This window comes from Pelodiscus sinensis, chromosome 27 (assembly GCF_052426305.1).
Source record: "Pelodiscus sinensis isolate ZL-2025 chromosome 27, ASM5242630v1, whole genome shotgun sequence".
Classification (NCBI taxonomy): domain Eukaryota; kingdom Metazoa; phylum Chordata; order Testudines; family Trionychidae; genus Pelodiscus; species Pelodiscus sinensis.
Window position 1 is genome coordinate 13615210 of NC_143078.1, and position 17181 is coordinate 13632390.

General features: G+C 51.5%; 1 protein-coding gene across 3 annotated transcripts in view; it reads left to right on the plus strand.

Moving 5' to 3' along the window:
• Positions 1–1025: 1025 nt before the first annotated feature.
• Positions 1026–17181, plus strand: part of BRPF3 (bromodomain and PHD finger containing 3) — a 52015-nt gene continuing 35859 nt past the window's right edge. For 2 of the 3 annotated variants that reach the window (XM_075910524.2, XM_089773725.1), the window contains exon 1: positions 1026–1164. The gene's annotated coding sequence lies outside the window, so the exon portion shown is untranslated. Of the gene's footprint in view, positions 1165–12006; positions 12315–17181 lie in introns of those variants that run through there. The other variant, XM_075910525.2, reaches the window with a different exon arrangement.

Consider the following 17181-nt stretch of genomic DNA (forward strand, 5'->3'; position numbering starts at 1 on the left):
TGGTCATTCTCCCCCCCCCCCCCCTCACACACACACTTCAACACACTGCAGGCAGGTCACACCCTAGTCTGCCCCTTTCAGCAGTGTAACCCTCCAGCTCAATATAAGGGGTAGGGGTCCCTCGCAGGCTGCCCCCCCTTCAGCACATGAGGCAGGGGAACCCCTAAGGGTTGCCCAGTAGAGGTAATGTCGGGGCTGCCCCCCCTTCAGCACACTGCAGGCAGAGGGGAACCCCCCAATTCAGCCCAGTGGATGGGGACTCCTAGGCTGCCCCCTTTCAATACATCAGCCCCGTGGGGGGTCCCCCTTCAGCACACTTCAGGCAGAGGGGAACCCCCCAATTCAGCCCAGCGGGGGTGACTCCTAGGCTGCCCCCTTTCAATACGTCAGCCCAGTGGGGGGGTCACCCCCAGGCTGCCCCCCTTCAGCACACTGCAGGCAGAGGGGAACCCCCCAATTCAGCCCAGTGGGGGTGACTCCTAGGCTGCCCCCTTTCAATACGTCAGCCCCATGGGGGGCCCCCTTGAGCACACTTCAGGCAGAGGGGAACCCCCCCAATTCAGCCCAGTGGGGGTGACTCCTAGGCTGCCCCCTTTCAATACGTCAGCCCCGTGGGGGGGGTCACCCCCAGGCCGCCCCCATTCAGCGGCAGGGCACCCCCCCGTGGGGGAGGGGGCGCTCGAGGCGGGCAGTCTGCGCTCGGCTCCCCTCCCCCCCCAGAGGCCGCTGCCCCCGGGCCTCCCGCGCTGTGGTGTCCGGGGAGGGGGGAGCGAGGGGGGGCGGTCCCTGCCTGTGGGGGGGAGCGAAGCTGCTGCAGCCCCCTCCCCCGCCCGCCCGCCGCGCTCGCTCGCTGCCTCCTTCCCTCTCCGCTCGGCCGGGCTGCGCTGCCGCCTCCATCTTGTCCCCCCCCCCCCGCCGCCGCCTCTCGCCGCTTCCCCCCCCCCCCCGCACCAGCAGCCGCGGCGGAGCGCGCGGGGCCCCCGGGCGCGGCAGCGGGGCCGGGCTCGGAGCCGCCGCGGCGGGGGGCGGCGCTGAGGCGGCAGCGGCGGAGCGGACCCGACCCAGCGGACATCTTGCCCCCCCCCCCGCGCTGCGAGCTCCCCCCCCCCGCGGGAGCCGGAGCCGCCTCGGCCAGGCGGGAGGAGCAGGCGGCGGCGCGGCCAGGTAACGCGGGGCCCGGCGCGGGGGGGGGCGGGGGCCCGGGGGGCGGGCAGGGAGGGGGGTGGAGGGGGGGCGGCCGCCTCCGCGGCGCCTTGTGGCGGGGGCGGCAGGAGGGAGGGGTGGCTGGGGGGGAGCTGGGGCAACAACCCCCCCGCCATCTTGTCCCCCAGAACGGGGTGGCCCCGCCCACCTTCTCCCACGCCATTGGTCCAGGCGGGAGCGGGGCCCGCCCCTCGGTGCTTGCCACAGGCGCCGCGCTCCCATTGGCCGCCGCGGGAGGATGGAAGGCGGCAGCCGCCAATGGCGGCGGAGATCCGGCTCCCCGTGCTCCCATTGTGAGGGGAGGAGGGGCTTTCCCCGCTCAAGGGCTCGGGAATGCTGGAAAAACTACAAGCCAGCGCTCCCGCGGGCCTGGCGCAGCGCCCTGAGCCCCGCCCTGCCGGGGGGGGGCTGAGACCGGGCACAGCTCACTGCATGCACCGCCCTGCCGGGGGGGCTGAGACCGGGCACAGCTCACTGCATGCACCGCCCTGCCGGGGGGGGGCGCTGAGACCGGGCACAGCTCACTGCATGCACCGCCCTGCCGGGGGGGGGGGGGAGCTGAGACCGGGCACAGCTCACTGCATGCACCGCCCTGCCGGGGGGGCTGAGACCGGGCACAGCTCACTGCATGCACCGCCCTGCCGGGGGGGGGGGCGCTGAGACCGGGTACAGCTCACTGCATGCACCGCCCTGCCGGGGGGGGGGGCGCTGAGACCGGGCACAGCTCACTGCATGCACCGCCCTGCCGGGGGGGGGGGGGGGGGCTGAGACCGGGCACAGCTCACTGCATGCACCGCCCTGCCGGGGGGGGGGGCGCTGAGACCGGGCACAGCTCACTGCATGCACCGCCCTGCCGGGGGGGGCTGAGACCGGGCACAGCTCACTGCATGCACCGCCCTGCCGGGGGGGGGGGGCGCTGAGACCGGGCACAGCTCACTGCATGCACCGCCCTGCCGGGGGGGGGGGGGGGCGCTGAGACCGGGCACAGCTCACTGCATGCACCGCCCTGCCGGGGGGGGGGGGGGGCTGAGACCGGGCACAGCTCACTGCATGCACCGCCCTGCCGGGGGGGGGGGGCTGAGACCGGGCACAGCTCACTGCATGCACCGCCCTGCCGGGGGGGGGGGCTGAGACCTGGCACAGCTCACTGCATGCACCGCCCTGCCAGGGGCTGACCCCCTGTGCCTGGGGGGGGGGGTGCTGAGACCTGGCACAGCTCACTGCATGCACCGCCCTGCCAGGGACTGACCCCCTGTGCCTAGGGGGGGGGGGGTGCTGAGGCCTGGCACAGCTCACTGCATGCACTGCCCCTGCCAGGGGCTGACCCCCTGTGCCTGGGGGGGGGGGGGTGCTGAGACCTGGCACAGCTCACTGCATGCACCGCCCCCCTGCCAGGGGCTGACCCCCTGCTGCTGGGGGGGGGGGGGGTGCTGAGACCTGGCACAGCTCACTGCATGCACCATATTGACACCTGTCACTTTTCTTTTCATGCTCCATTCTCATAGTGGGCAGAGATAGCCCCTGCTAACACCTGGTGCAGCTCTTTGCATGTGCTTTCCAGCAGTTTGGCCTAATGTCTGGCTTGCACCATCCTCAGCTGAAAAGTGACACGGTTTAGTGTAATCACTCCCCACTCTATTGTACTATCTTCAGTTATCAACATAGATCTTAACCCCTGTGTTGAGCAGTGTTCCCTCTAATGTTTCCCACGGCTGAGTGGAATGAATTTTGTTACGTGCATCAATATGGAGGTGACGTGTTACAAGAGATTTATAGGGTGGGAGGAGGCTCAGGTGTGCGACAGAGGGTTGGGATGCAAGGCTGTGAGGGCTCAGGCTGGAGGTGCGGGCTCTGGGTGAGGCCAGGAAAGAAGGGCTCAGAATTGGAGTAGATGGTTGGGGTGCGAGGGTTCCGGTTAGGGATACAGGCTATGGGTGGGGCCAGGTTCAGGAAAGGTTTGGAGTGAATGAGGATGCTCTGAGACAACTGCAAGGAGAGAGGACTCCCCCCAGCTCTCTCTCCTCTCAGCATTGCCTGGGTGTAAGGGAACATTCAGGGGCCAGATGGGGACCAGCTTGGGTCACTGGGCCTGAATGGGGGCTATAGCTAAATGGGGCTGAGACGTAGTGGGGGGTACCTTGCTGGTTGCTATGCTGGGCAGTGGGTTGTGAGTGACCTCCACTGGCTGCAGCACGGCCCAGCAGGGCAGGGGATGAGTCATTATGCAAAGGGGACTTCGAACCTGTCTGACCAGTTATCTCCCAGGGAGCGGAACAATGGGAAGAAGGGGAGTGGAGCCCTGGCTGGGGGCAGGGCTGGGAGTGAGTTAGTTTTTGTCTGGGATCATGGAAGCAGCCTAGGCAATGGGCTTGGATTTAAGGGCCCAGGCTCCCCCATCTCAAGGGGGGCTGAGGCATCCTAGGCCTGCCCTGTAACCAGATTACATCTGTGCTGTGCTGTATCCTGGAGAAGCAATAAATTCCCTCTATTCTACTGGCTGGTGGAGTCTGTCCGTGCCATTACGGGGGTGCAGGATACGGGAAAACCTCAACGCGCCGTCACAAGGGTTTGGGGCCAGGTTGCCAGACCTGGGTGGGAGATGAGGCTGGATGGGGACTATGGCTTGATGGGGCCAGGCTGGGGCCTATTGCAGGGTCAGGGCCAGATTCAGGCTGCCATGGTTGGATAGGGGCTGGAGCCAGGCTGCCATGGCCATATGGGGGCTCGGGCACTGCAGCTGGGCCACCGTGGCCACATGGAGCTGGGGCACCACAGCCGTGGCTGAATGGGGATTTCAGTCTGTGGCAGGATCAGGGCTGGAGATGGGCCATCATGGCCAGAGGGGAGCCAGAGTCCCCTGCCCCATCTTCTTCTTGTGGCAGGATCAGGACCAGGACCAGGATCCTGCAGCAGGAGCCAGGTCGGAACTGGACTGCCTATGGCAGGTCCAGGCTGGAGCCCAGCAGCCCTGGTTGGTTGGAGGGCACTACAGGTCCCTTGCTTGTGCGGCTTCCTTGAGCCCCTGTATGGCGCTAAATAGGCAACTGCACAGCTGCTCAACCATGCAGCTTACAGGAATCTGATGCTGAGGCCTGTCTTAACTCTTTGCGTGCATTATCACTGGCATGGTGGATACTTGATAAAATTGATGAGACTTGATAAAATTCACTGCATGCTCTGACCAGATCTAGGGCATGCAGCTGTACTGCTGAGCCTAGACACAGTTCCTTGTCTACTTCAGTCCAAGCCATCTGCAAATACAGTGTGTGTTTGTCCTTGGTAAAGCGTAGGACTTGGTTGACATGCGTCTGGTAGGTGCGTTCGTGGGCACTGTGTAAGGCATGTGATTAGGTGGACAGGCATGGCTGGTGTTAAGTCTGGTTGCCATGAGAAAAGAATGCTGTATGGTGACAAGATGACATGGAAGCATGACTTGAAGGCATTGAGGATTATTTCTTTGTGGCATTTATTGATTTATTTATAGGTGCCCATCGAGTGCTCTGGAAAATTAAAAACCACAATATAGACTAACATAAACAAGGCACTTCCCATAACTGTAACTACATCAGAGGGGTAGTGTGTAACATTAAAAACAATTAAAAGTCCTGTGGCACCTTAAGCCAGGTCTACACTAGGAGAGCAGTTCAAATTAAGATACAAAACTCCAGCTATGTTAATTACTTAGCTGGAATCAAAGTACCTTAAATCGCTTTTTGGTGCCATCCACACAGCAGGAGGTCGACAGGAGCAAGTGCTCCTGTTGACTTCCCTTATGCCTCATAGGAACAGGACTGCTGGTGTTGATAGGAGCACCCTCTCAGTTGGAATTAACGTGTCTTCAGTAGGGATGTAAAAGAGTTGTTGATTAGTTGACTATTGGTCCCCCCCCCCCCCCCCTGGCTGCCTTTATAGCAGAGGCAGCAAGAAGGGGGGAAGCAGGAGCTAGTGCTGGGAGGAGCCGGCTTAAAAGCCAGTTCCTCCCAGCACCCTCTCTGCAGTGCGGAAGGGATGGGGAAGGCAGAGGCGCAGCAGTCAGGGACCTGACGTGAGCCGGGGCTGCTGAGTCCCAGCTTGTGCCAGGTCCCAGACCTACCTCGCTGCGCCTCTGGGCAGCTCTTACTACATTTAAAAGGCAGAGCCGCAGCAGGTTAGGTCTGGGTCTCAGCAGCTTTGGCTCGCGCTGGATCTAAGACCTACCCCTGCTGCAGTTCTGCAGTTTAAATGTAATAGGAGCTGGGCTACCTGTGCCTCTGGCTCCTACTACATTTAAACTGCAGAGCCGCAGCAGAGCCGCTAATCGACTAATCGTGGACTCGCTTAGTATCAAGTACACAATTAGTCAGTTACCCGCTTCTTAACATCCTTAGTCTTCACTAGACCCGCTAATGCGAACCTCAGAAGATCGCAGAAGATCGACGTTGCCACCGTTGATCTTCCGCATGGTATAGACATGGCCTTAGAGACTAACATATATACAGGGCTCGACAAATCACTGAATCTACTTGCCTGTGTTGTGGTGAGTAGATATCAGCCGGTCGCCCCGTTCACCGGTGGTGCGCATATGTGCAATGCAGGTCTTGCGCATACGCAGTGCGGGGCTTGGGAGCAGATTTCACTGCCGTTTGTCAAGTCCTGCACATATATATATAGTATCATGAGCTTTCATGCGCAAATCCCACTTTTTCAGGTGAGATGATCTTGAGATCTCGAGGAAGTGGGTTTTGCCCATGAAAACTTGCCAGGTGTCTACACTGCACGTGCGTTCTTGTGCAAGTAAATTTACAGTAAAGCATCGGAAAACAGGGCTTCTTCCGGAAGAGTTATTCCTTTCCCCACACGGAATAAGCCTTCTTGCGCAAGAGCTCTTCCACAAGAGGGCAGTGTAGAAAGGCGACATGATTTTCTTGCGTAAGAAGCCCCTATGGCTAAAATGGCCATCAGAGCTTTCTTGTGCAAGAGAGTGTCCACACTGTCATGGACGCTCTTGCGCAAAAGCACATGGCAGTGTGGACGCGCTCTTGTGAAAGATTTTTTGCACAAGAATTCTTGTACAAACCAGTTCTTGCGCAAGAAGCCTTCAGTGTAGACGTAGCCTAAGGTCTACATTGCATTCCTCTTTCGATACAGGAATGCAAATGCAGCCAAGTGAAATTGCAAACGAAGAGCATATTTGAATTTCCTGTGCTTCATTTGTATAATGGCGTCCGGGCGCTGTTTCAAAATGCCCTATTTCGAAAAAAAACCCTCTGTGTAGATGGGGTTATTTAAAAAAACCACCCTTTTTTCGAAATAACCCTTACGCCTTAAAAAATGAGGTTTAAGGGTTATTTCGAAAGAAGGTTTTTTTTTCGAAATAGGGCATTTTGGAAAAGTGCCCAGACGCCATTATGCAAATGAAGCATGGAAAATTAAAATCCGTACTTCATTTGCAATTTCGCTCGGCTGCATTTGCATTCCTCTCTCGAAAGAGGAATGCAGTGTAGACACACCCTAAGGTGCTACAGGACTACTTGTTTTATAACTACATCAGTCTGTGTCTTTCTAAGCTGCTTTAGAAATAGTGAAAAAGTTGGGATTTTCATTGTACTCAGAAGGTTAACAGATCTGGGCTCTGGTGGATCAAGGTTGGGACTGAATTCTAAAACTGAGGCCCCTTCACAGAGAATGCCCTGAAACAGCTTCTTTTCTTTATGTCAAAGGCACAGCAGGTAAAAAACATCTTTGTTGGTCTCACTTCCAACACTCTGTCATGGAGAACAAGGCATCTCTCAGGTAACCAGGTCCCAAACCAATCAGGGCTTTGTAGGCAAAGCCAACACTTTGAATTCCACCTGGAAGCTTATTGGAGGTCAGTTCTGATCATAGGGTGCTGATTAAATGTGTTCCCACTGTGCAACTCCGCTTAATCAGTGGGCTGCAGGATTCTGCAGAGCTGCAGTGTCTGAATGGTCTGAGCATGCAACCCCACAGAGAGCACATTCCAGCAGTCTTATCTTCGTGGCATGGAAAATTGCAGCAAACTCCATTCGCAGGGAAAATGTCGCACTGACTTGCAGGTGTAGTGCCGCTTGGCCCCATCTGCTACTTTGGGTGGTCCAGAGCAGCTCAGGATATAACAGCCTCAAGTGGAGCCCCTGTCTTGCACTTTGTGGATATTGGGTGCTAAAATAAGACCCCTAAACAATCCCAGCTGCTTCCTGCAGCCCACCAACATTATCTCAGTCTTGTCTGGGTTGGATTGCACCAGCTAATACTCACTCCAGTCCCAAGTTCATCTAAGCACAGAGAATGTGTTTAGCTGCTGTCTCTTGGTCACACCTGATAGAGAGGTAGGGCTGTGTCTCTTCAGTGTATTGAATACAGTGCAGCCCATGTCACCTCCCTTACCCTCTTTGAGGAGTGTCTCATACACACTAGGGATGTGAAGGTTTAACCAGTTAAACTTCATTTCTTGAGCGTGGCGCTGAAACATGGGCGATCTTGATCCAAGTGGATGCAGCTTCTCCACTGATGTTCACCTGCCAGCTGTTTCAAGCGTCCAGATTTTGGGTTGTAACCCGAAGCTGACCTAAAGGCTACGGCTACACTGTAGCCTTCTTCCGGAAAAGCTTATGCAAATGAAGCGCAGCGTGGAATATCGCCGTGTTTCATTTGCATGATTAATTAGCAGCTGCTTTTGTGCAAGAGGCTTTTTCACAGAAAGGAGCTGTGTAGACAGCTCCTTTTTGCGCAAAAACCCTCTCTTGCACAAGAGTCGTTCCTTGCACAAAAGCGGCTGCTAATTAATTATGCAAATGAAGTGTGGTGATTTTCCACGACTCACTTCATTTGCATAAGCTTTTCCAGAAGAAAGCTACAATGTAGCCGTAGCCAAAGTCTCCACAATCTCAGCAAGCAATACTGGTCGCGCCACCGCTGAAGAGGCAGGGGTATGGGCCCTCTTAAGACAGGATAACCCAGTGCAAACAAAATTGCTCACGTTTGGAAAGTAACGTGGAAACTTTTCAAGAGAAACTCAAGTTGGCATCCGAGTGGAGGCAATGAGGATTCACCAAGCTGTCAGTGTCACTTGGAACAGATTTGCTGTGCGAGACATTGCAGATGCTATGGTGGAAGCGAGGAAACATTTCTTAGCACAGCCATGGTATATGATCTTAAGAGCTGTGCATGCAACAGTCACTCAGGCTCAGTTTTAGACTTCTGCTTCCAGTGCTTTGGCACTCTCCCTTTTTGCTTGGCCTGTGACAGTTCACCAAAGTAATTTGGGAAGCCAAAGATAAGAGAGAGAGAGGGGGCCTTTAGGGGTCACTGTCAGTGTGGAGGAAAAAGATTGTTATAAAGTCTCACTCGGCTACAAACAGAGTGGTCTGTTGGAAGAGCAGCCTTCTGCCTCAAAACCTGGAAACTCACTAGTTCCATCAGCCTCTAGGGTAGTGCGTGTCAATCTGTTTACCATTGTGGACTGTATATGCAACTCTCTGTGTGTTATGTGGGCCGCATCCACACTGCTGATTGGTCCACAGACAGCCCATGGGTTTAGAACCGCTGCTCTAGGGCAAACCATCATCATCCCAGTGGGATGGCACGTCTTGATCTCAAATTGAAGGAGCCTGCGGTTGTCCCGTGACAGAGGAAATTCTAACCCAGCAACAGGCAACCTAGGCATGTGTGCTGCATGAGTGGCCTTCCCTCATCTCAGCGGGCTTGGAAGTTTGTTGCAACCAAGATGGTCTCCCGGGATAGGGTAGTTTTCTGAACCATGCTTGTGTATCTAGATTTGCGGACTGCGCCGACTGAACCACAGCAGCACTTTGATTGGATGCAAAGGCTCTCACAGTCTATGTAGTGTGCAATCAGCCTGCACCTCGCTTCACATGCCCTTGCTTTATGTGTGTGTCACTTTAGTAACACTGGTGGGGAAAAACCTACACGGTTGGAAACCAGCAGAATCTGACAACCCTGCGTGTGGGCAACAGTAAAAAAAAATGTCTTGAAGGCTGCACATAGGACCCCAAAATGAGTCGCATGTGGCCTATGAGCTGCAGGCTGCCCTCCGCTGTCGTAGCCTCTTCCCCCCAGCTGCAAGATCCAGGGTGTCCTTATGAATGGAGCTTGCAATTATGTAGGGCAGTTTTCTTGGCATGATATTCTGGAATGAGCCAGAAAAACCCTCCTCTGAGGGGATATTGAAATTATAGAGCATCATCAGTAACTCTCGTGCATGGGTTCCCAAACTGGGGGGCGTGCCCCCTGAGGGGGCATAAAGAAATTCCAGGGGGGGTGCGAAGCGACCCAGCCTCCCCCCCATCAAGTTTTGCTGCCCTGTTCAGTTCCTTTTTTCCTTTTTTTTTTTTTTGTTCAACAAGTTTTGCTGCTATTTGGGGGAAGGGCCTGAGGGTTTTTCAAAAATCAAAAAGCCAAAAAGTTTGGGAACCACTGCTCTCCTGCCATTGTGATAAGGAACTTGATCTTCCCACAGAGGATTTCTGGATCAGCATAGAGCAGCTCCACACCCAAGCTGTTGGAATCCCCTCCCAGAACTCATGCATCAGCTTCTAGGCTCAGATCTTACTGTAGTAGGGGAGATGCATTTGAGGTCAAATGCAATAAGCAACCTCACCTCTTCTTTGGTACCTTTTTGTTTCATGCTGAGCCGATCAGCTGGAATCAAATGTGCCAGCACTAATCCTGCCATGCCGTTCACTCTCTGCATACAAAGTCGGGGGCCTCATCTGTTATTGAATCCTGGATGATACTAATTTCTTTAGCCACTGACCCTGTATTGAATAGCACGGAGGCTGCTGTTGCTTTTGTTCACCAATGCCTTTTTCTCCTGAGCATGATTATTTGGTGTAACCAAAGGAACCAGAGTGTGACATCTTGGCTTTGATTTACAGTCAGCGCTTGGTGTTTCCTTTTTGCCTGCTCTTCCCCTGCTCACCAACACAAGAATTAAGGGGTCTAAGCTCTCAGAGTCTGTGCTGGCCTGAAGCCCCCCTATCCTCAGCTGATGACAGGATTGTGCAACCTTATCGGCCAGCCTGAGACATTTATCAGAGGGAACAGATGTCCAGATTAGAACCTCTCAAAGGCAGGACCCAAATTTGTCATAAAACATAACTCCTCCCAGGACACCGTTCTGTTTTCCGTGATGCACCCACTCAGATGGCACCCGTACGCACTGTGGAGCACCCTGGTACTCCACCCCCACTCATTGAAGGCCTCTCACTCCATGACATCCATTCTTAAACCAACTTAATTCTCTCCACATCGGCCAATCCAATCATATAGGCATAACACACAATGCTGTTTCATGCATTTGACCTCCCCCTCCATTACACAATTCATACAGGTCTGTGTTCCTTTCAGTCCTGCTGGATAGAGGTGGTGGATCAGACCTTCATGAGTAGCTCTGCGGGGCGAGGGAGGGGCAGCATCAGGCTGCAGGTGGACGAAGAGGAGAAAGTGGCTGACATGTAGGCGGATGGCAAGTACGTTGCTAGAAAAGGAATCTGGGGGATATTGTAAAGGCAAAGTGGAAGGGTTGTGGCTTGGTTACTCTGGAAATGGAGTGGAGGCAAAGTGAGACCTGCAGCCAGCTAAGCAAGGATTGAAGCTTGGTGGCACTGGAAACGGATTAGCAAAGATATTCTGAGTTGCCAATGCTGGGGATGGCGGACTTCATTGTGAGCATGGTGGAATGGCTTCAGAAGGACCAGTAGAATGTGACATGATGTCACTGGGATGGGAATTAGGAAGTAATGTGGCAACAGCATTGAAAGAGAAATATTTTATGGCGGCAAGGAAGGACTAGGTGTCGTAGGAAAGGAGTAGAATAGAATAAGCGGGGTGCAGAAGGAGCATGGAGGGTGGGTGAAGTAAGGCCTGGCAGCCCTGAAAAATAGCTTTGAAATTCTGGAATGGTAAATCCAGCATTTAATAGATGTGAATCAGGATGGCACTTGGGTCTCTGGCTGAGGCTGCAGGCCACGTTTATACTTGAGAATAAAACTGCTCCTGAATGTACTAGTGGGTAGTAATGAGTTAAAAACAAATGGTTCCATGTGTGCTTAATAATGGCCATGCTATTTGGTTCCGTTGTGGTGCTCTCTAGGTACCTAGCCCTCAGTTCCCAGAAGTAGAGCGATATGGGTGATTTGTGAAACATTACCTGTGCATCATGGTTCAGTAAAAATAGCAGTGTTTGGACCTTTGTACTATTACACTGGCAACCGTGGTTCATGCTGGAACTAAAACAGCACAGTATGTTATCATATTTAGCCGTACTGAAAACAACTGTTTTGGTACACATGGACACCCTTTGGAGCACTTGTTTGTGACCATGACGGATTTTACAAGGTGCTAGGAGGTCTGAAGAATTAGAATAGCAATTTCCTTTAATGTAGGTGAAGCTGCAGTCGGCGAAGCTGCTGTGTTTGGCTAGCTTTGTTTCAGATTGTTTTATTGTTTTGGAGCCATGATTCAGAGACGGGACGCAACAGTTGGTTATACTGGCATCCTGGCCCTTTTGGGGTTCAGCTGCCCTCTCTGGCCCAGCAACTCTGCTTTCATTAACTTTTTAGATGCTTCAGTAACTTTTTAGATGTTTCTGAATAGTATTAAGTGATTGTATGTTTTTGTAACCTTGTTTTGTGACAGCCAGTTATGCTGAGCGAACTCCCCCTTTTTTAATAGGTCTAAGTAGAAGGTAAATGTGACTGGTTAGGTTGGATGCACATGTTTACAACAGAGTCTTCAGGACATGGAAGCTGCATGTTCAGTTAGCTGCATGCGTTATAGAATTTGATTCTGTTTTTCCAAACTTGGGGCCTGTTTAAATTCTTTAGGTTTCTATTTCACTTGTGTTGCTGAAATCCTCCTCTTCTGTGTTTCAACCCTCCCTTGTATATTTTCCAGTTAACTTGTTCTAGGCCTGGCTAATTTGCAGTGGGAAAGGAAGGCGATAACACTTAAAAAGGAATGTGCAGTAGAGACTCTGTTCCCATTCGTTTACAGGAGACAAGTTGGAAAGGAAGTTGACTAAGGAGAACTTTCTCTGCTGTGGGGACAACTCTTAGTGGCCGAGTGCATTTCTTAGCTCCATTCCCAAAGTAAGATCTTTTGCATAGTTTCTCCCTGCAATATGCAAACTGCCTCAATAAGGCAACCAGCGCATCCTACCATTCTGTTAGTGACTGGGCTCTTTCTATAGCTGGTCCATCGAGGGTGAAATCTGCCCCAGGCTATTTCTCTGTTCTGTTAAAATGTATGTAACAACTTGTTTTTCCCAGAAGTGATACTAACAATGACTGCTGTTGGCTCGTACTTGCCAGCTTTCCCTTCTGTCAGCTTCTTATAGGGAACACCTTGTTTGCTTTTACCTGTTTGAATTTTAAGAGGATGGCTTTTAGTTATGGTTTTCTTGTATTTTAATTTGTAGACAAAAATACCTTATCCTTTTTTATTTTTTTTTAAATTCTCTTGTCCAGCAACTAGAGACATCTGGAAGTTGTCAGGACAAATGAAATTGGCATCTTTGCTACCAGCTGATCAGTTGGCTGATGAATGATTAATACTGATTAATACTCCATTAGCCTTTCCTGTAACCTTGACTCCCCATGCTGCGGCAATATTGATACTCCAGAGCTAGAAGCATCTCTCCTAGAACTTCTTTATCTTTCACCAATATCTTTCACCAACAGAACTAAGCCCTACACAGCAGGGCTAAACTCAAAATAAGCTACTCAACTTGAGCTACGCTAATTGTGTAGCTTAAGTCGAAATAGCTTATTTCGACTTTTGGCGCTGTCTACACAGCAGTTATTTTGAGAGAGACTTCCCTTACTTCTCGTACAATGAGGGTTACAGGAGTTGGAGTAAGCAGTCCAAATAACTGCGTGTGCATAGATGTGTACTGTGTTATTTTGGAATAACATCATTTATTCTGAAATAACGGAGCAATGTAGACATAGCCTAACTGATTACTGTGCAAGGGCCTGATCCCTTACTCATTCTTGCCTATTGTGAATGTGTGTTTGCAGGATCAGGCTCTTTATAGACCAAAATCATGCAATGGGCTAAACACATATTGCATTATATAACGGTTTTTCATGGCTGCAAATTCTGTAAGCAGGGCTGAATTTATATAGTTCAATGAAATATGGGTGAGGTTGTAGGTCACGCCCTTCGCACACCCCCAGTGCAGCAAGAGATAAGCCAGGAGCCCACTTATCTTTTCAGGAGTCTTTCACGTTTGTTTGTCTTTCTCTCCTCTCCCCTTCTTTCTGGGTCTGTTTCTTTAGCCTTTTCTTCCCACAGCTCATTTTCATGTCGCTGGCATTGCATTTCTCAAGTTCCTAGTAACATTCCCAACTTGCCTTTCCCACCTCTCTCCTACATAGCAGTTCTGTTACTGGTATTTTCTTTCCTCTCTCCAGCTGCCTCAGTTCCCACTGAATGAATCTTCTGGCTCCGGCAGACCATTCTGTTTCTCCCTGTTAAAAAGTCATCACCCTCAACGTATTGTGTTGCTGTTTGACAAGTGTTTGGGAGGAAAAGAATCTTTTCATGTGTCACTATCTCTTCCCCTGTTCCATGTTGACCAGCTGGTGCCTGAGCCTTGAAATGAAACCTCACCGTCACCCACTGTTCCTTGAGAATCCCACCGAATAGCAGAAGGAAGGAATGCCTTGTCCTTACATCTGGCTGCATTCTTCCTCTGACTTTGCTTGGCCAGTTTTATCCCATTGGGCATGTTCAGAGGTAGACACAGGACTAGTTACATACACGCTCGCTCTCTGGAGTGCTCCACAGGGAACACCTGTCATTGCGGAGAGTGAGGCTGGAGACCAGTTTACATTGCAGTCTCAGCTCAGTTGTGTTGGTCGTCGGAGCATGCAGGATTATAAAGGTAATCTATAGCTCTAATCTACGTATGGTATGTAGCCAGGATGGTAGGTAGGTGCCGGAATAGCAACTTGTCCTTGACTGCTAGTCATGCAGCATACCTACACAAAACTTAAAAGATAACTACTAATAGTTAAGTCCTTTCCTGGCCTTAGTGAACAAGTAGTCTCAACATTGCTCACTCTCTCATTCTCCCCAGCGCATTCATTGGATACTGATTGTACATTCATTTATCTGATGATTTTTTTATTATTCGTAAGATTATTATGATGAATTTGCTGATTATTCATAAGATATAGGAGCCCGATGTCTGAGAGCCTGTAACACTGAAATGCTGGCTGTTCCCTCTGGGCGCCCATGCTGCATGGGCAGTGTGGGGCCCAAATGGCCGCTTGCTCCCTCGCGGCAGCCCGGCTGAGCGGCGCAGAAGTCAGCCGAGCGCCATGGCGGGAGGGGAAGGGGGATAGGGCGGTGATGTGCGGCATGACAGCGGCTCCAGGCCCTGCTCCCTGGCTGTGAACGTCACCACCCCGCCCCCTCTTCGCCTCCTGTCGTGGCGCCCAGCTGACTTCTGTGTCGCTCTGCCAGGCCACCGCGCAGGAGCAAATGGCGCAAGCAGCCGTTTGGGCTCTGCACTCCCCATGCAGCACAGGGAGTGCAGAGCCCAAAAGCTCATTTGGGCTCCACGGTCCCCTGAGTGAGAGGCAGGAGAGGGAGGAGAAGAGAAAGAGAGAGACAGAGAGAGAGGCGGGAGGCGGAGGAGAGCTGAGAGAGAGAGAGGGAGGCAGCAGTAGGAGGAGAGAGAGAGAGAGAGACGGAGCGAGAGACTGGAGGCTCAGGAGAGAAGGCCGACGTGGAGGAGAGACCTGAAAATCCCATCTTATGACGGGCTAATTGGCTAGTTCATAAGATTTATCTTATGACTAGGGATGTTAAAATGCATTTAATTTAGTAACCGTGTAATCACTGAAAATTACATGGTTACACGTGGGCGCAGGGGGTTCCCTGGGAGCCGGTGTGCGCGGGGAGCTGGCTTAAAAGCTGACTTCCCACACTTATTGGCTCCCACCTGCCTCCTCCACTGCTCCCATACTGTTGCCTCTGTATCAGAGGCAGCAGAGTGTGGGAAAGGGAGGGCAGACAGTGCACTCCGGGAACTGGCTTTTAAGCCTGCTTCCCACGTTTACTGAGAGCCTGCATGTAACCGTGTACATGGTTACATGTTCACATCCCTATTTATGACATGTTATACATATGGGCTGTGTTTACATTGGCACCCCTTTCCGGAAAAGGGATGCTAATGAGACACTTCGGAATTGCAAATCCGCGGGGGATTTAAATATCCCCGCGGCATTTGCATTTACATGGCTGCTGCTTTTTTCCGGCTTGGGGTTATGCCGGAGAAAAGTGCTGGTCTAGATGCGATTTTTCGGAAAATAATCCCTTTTCCGGAAGATCCCTTATTCCTACTTGAAATCCCTTTTCCGGAAAGGGATGCCAATGTAGCATCCCTTTTCCGGAAAGGGGTAAACTTTGTTTACCCTTCATTGTGGCAAACACCCATGGTCCAGAAAATCCCATAATCTGGCATAGCCCTTTTCCCAAAAATTGCTGAATTAAAGAGGTTCGAGTGTATTAAAAAGGGAGGATAAACCTGGATTCCCAAATTCCTTCAAGAATTGTGCTTACTGAAGAGCATATTACTGATCTATTTCAGTGTCAGTCCCTTTCGATAGATACTCTGGAAATGTTCCAGAGCCAGGAGACAACTTCCCACAGTTCTTGGCCAGATGAATCTTTTCCAAACCTTTCCATATCACATTGCATAACCATTGTCTGGCAGCAATGCCTAATGCAGCACTCTGAGCCTGTGTCATAATTTGCAAAATGAGTATTTTTGCGAACTGCTTTACAGAAGGATTGAAAATAAGGCCCTGACTGAAAAAGTGGTTGCAGCCTTAGCCAAGGAACTGACTCCACTTAAAAAAGACAGGTTCTCCTATGTAGTTTCATGGCTAGAACTCACATAATGTAGTATGTTTGCATAAGGACGACCATACTCTAGCCCAGTGTCTTGTCTTCTGACAGTCGCCAGTGACAGGTGCCCCAGAGGCATTGAACAGAACAGGGAATCATTATGTGATCTACCCCCTGTCACCGATTCCCAGCTTGTAACCAACAGAGGCTAGAGACGCCATTCCTACCCATCCTGGCTAATGGCCATTGATGGACCGACCTATCCTCCATGTACTTATCTAGCTCTTTTTTGAACCCTGTTATAATCTTGGCCTTCAAAACATCTTCTGGCAAAATTCCACAGGTTGATTGTGTGTTGTATGAAAAAATACTTCCTTTTGTTTGTTTTAAACCCACTGCCTATTTATTTCATCTGGTGACTTCTAGTTCTTCTGTTGTGAAAAGGAGTAAATAGTACTCCCTTTTCTACTTTCTCTGCAGTGGGGTATTACTTGCAGATCTAGGTATATAACCCTCTTCTATACAATTCTCACCTTTTTTTTTTTTGGTCCAGCTTTGGAAGTATTACAGCCAGTGTTCCCTCTGATCATATATGGGGGTTTTCCATTAATGTGGGAAATAATTGGTTATGTGCACCAAAGCATATGTGATTGTGCACCACCAGTAGAAACAAACAAAAAAAACTAGCTGTGGACGCTCTGCTAATGAGTTGGGCTGCATTTGAATCTCTTCCCAGTGGCCGCACAAGTGCACAGCTTATAGGGAACACTGACTGCAGCATCTGTTGAGTAAAAACAGTTCCAGTTTCCTGGGCAGGTATAGTGCCTGTTTCTAAGTTTGGAAAATCTCTAGCACACTGTGTGTGCTACTGGAAATAAAGATAATAACAGGCACAAGAACATAGGAAAATCAATGTACAGCATCAATTTATTAACATATGGACAATGCCATCCAATATGTTATTCGTTTTAGTGAGAATTCCACCTGGGAGCTGAGCAAAGCACTCAGTGCAATAGAGTTAGCTCAATACAAAATGCTGTCAAACTCATTCCAGCCTTTCTCAGCTGGCTGTACATTGGTATGTCAATCCTCTGA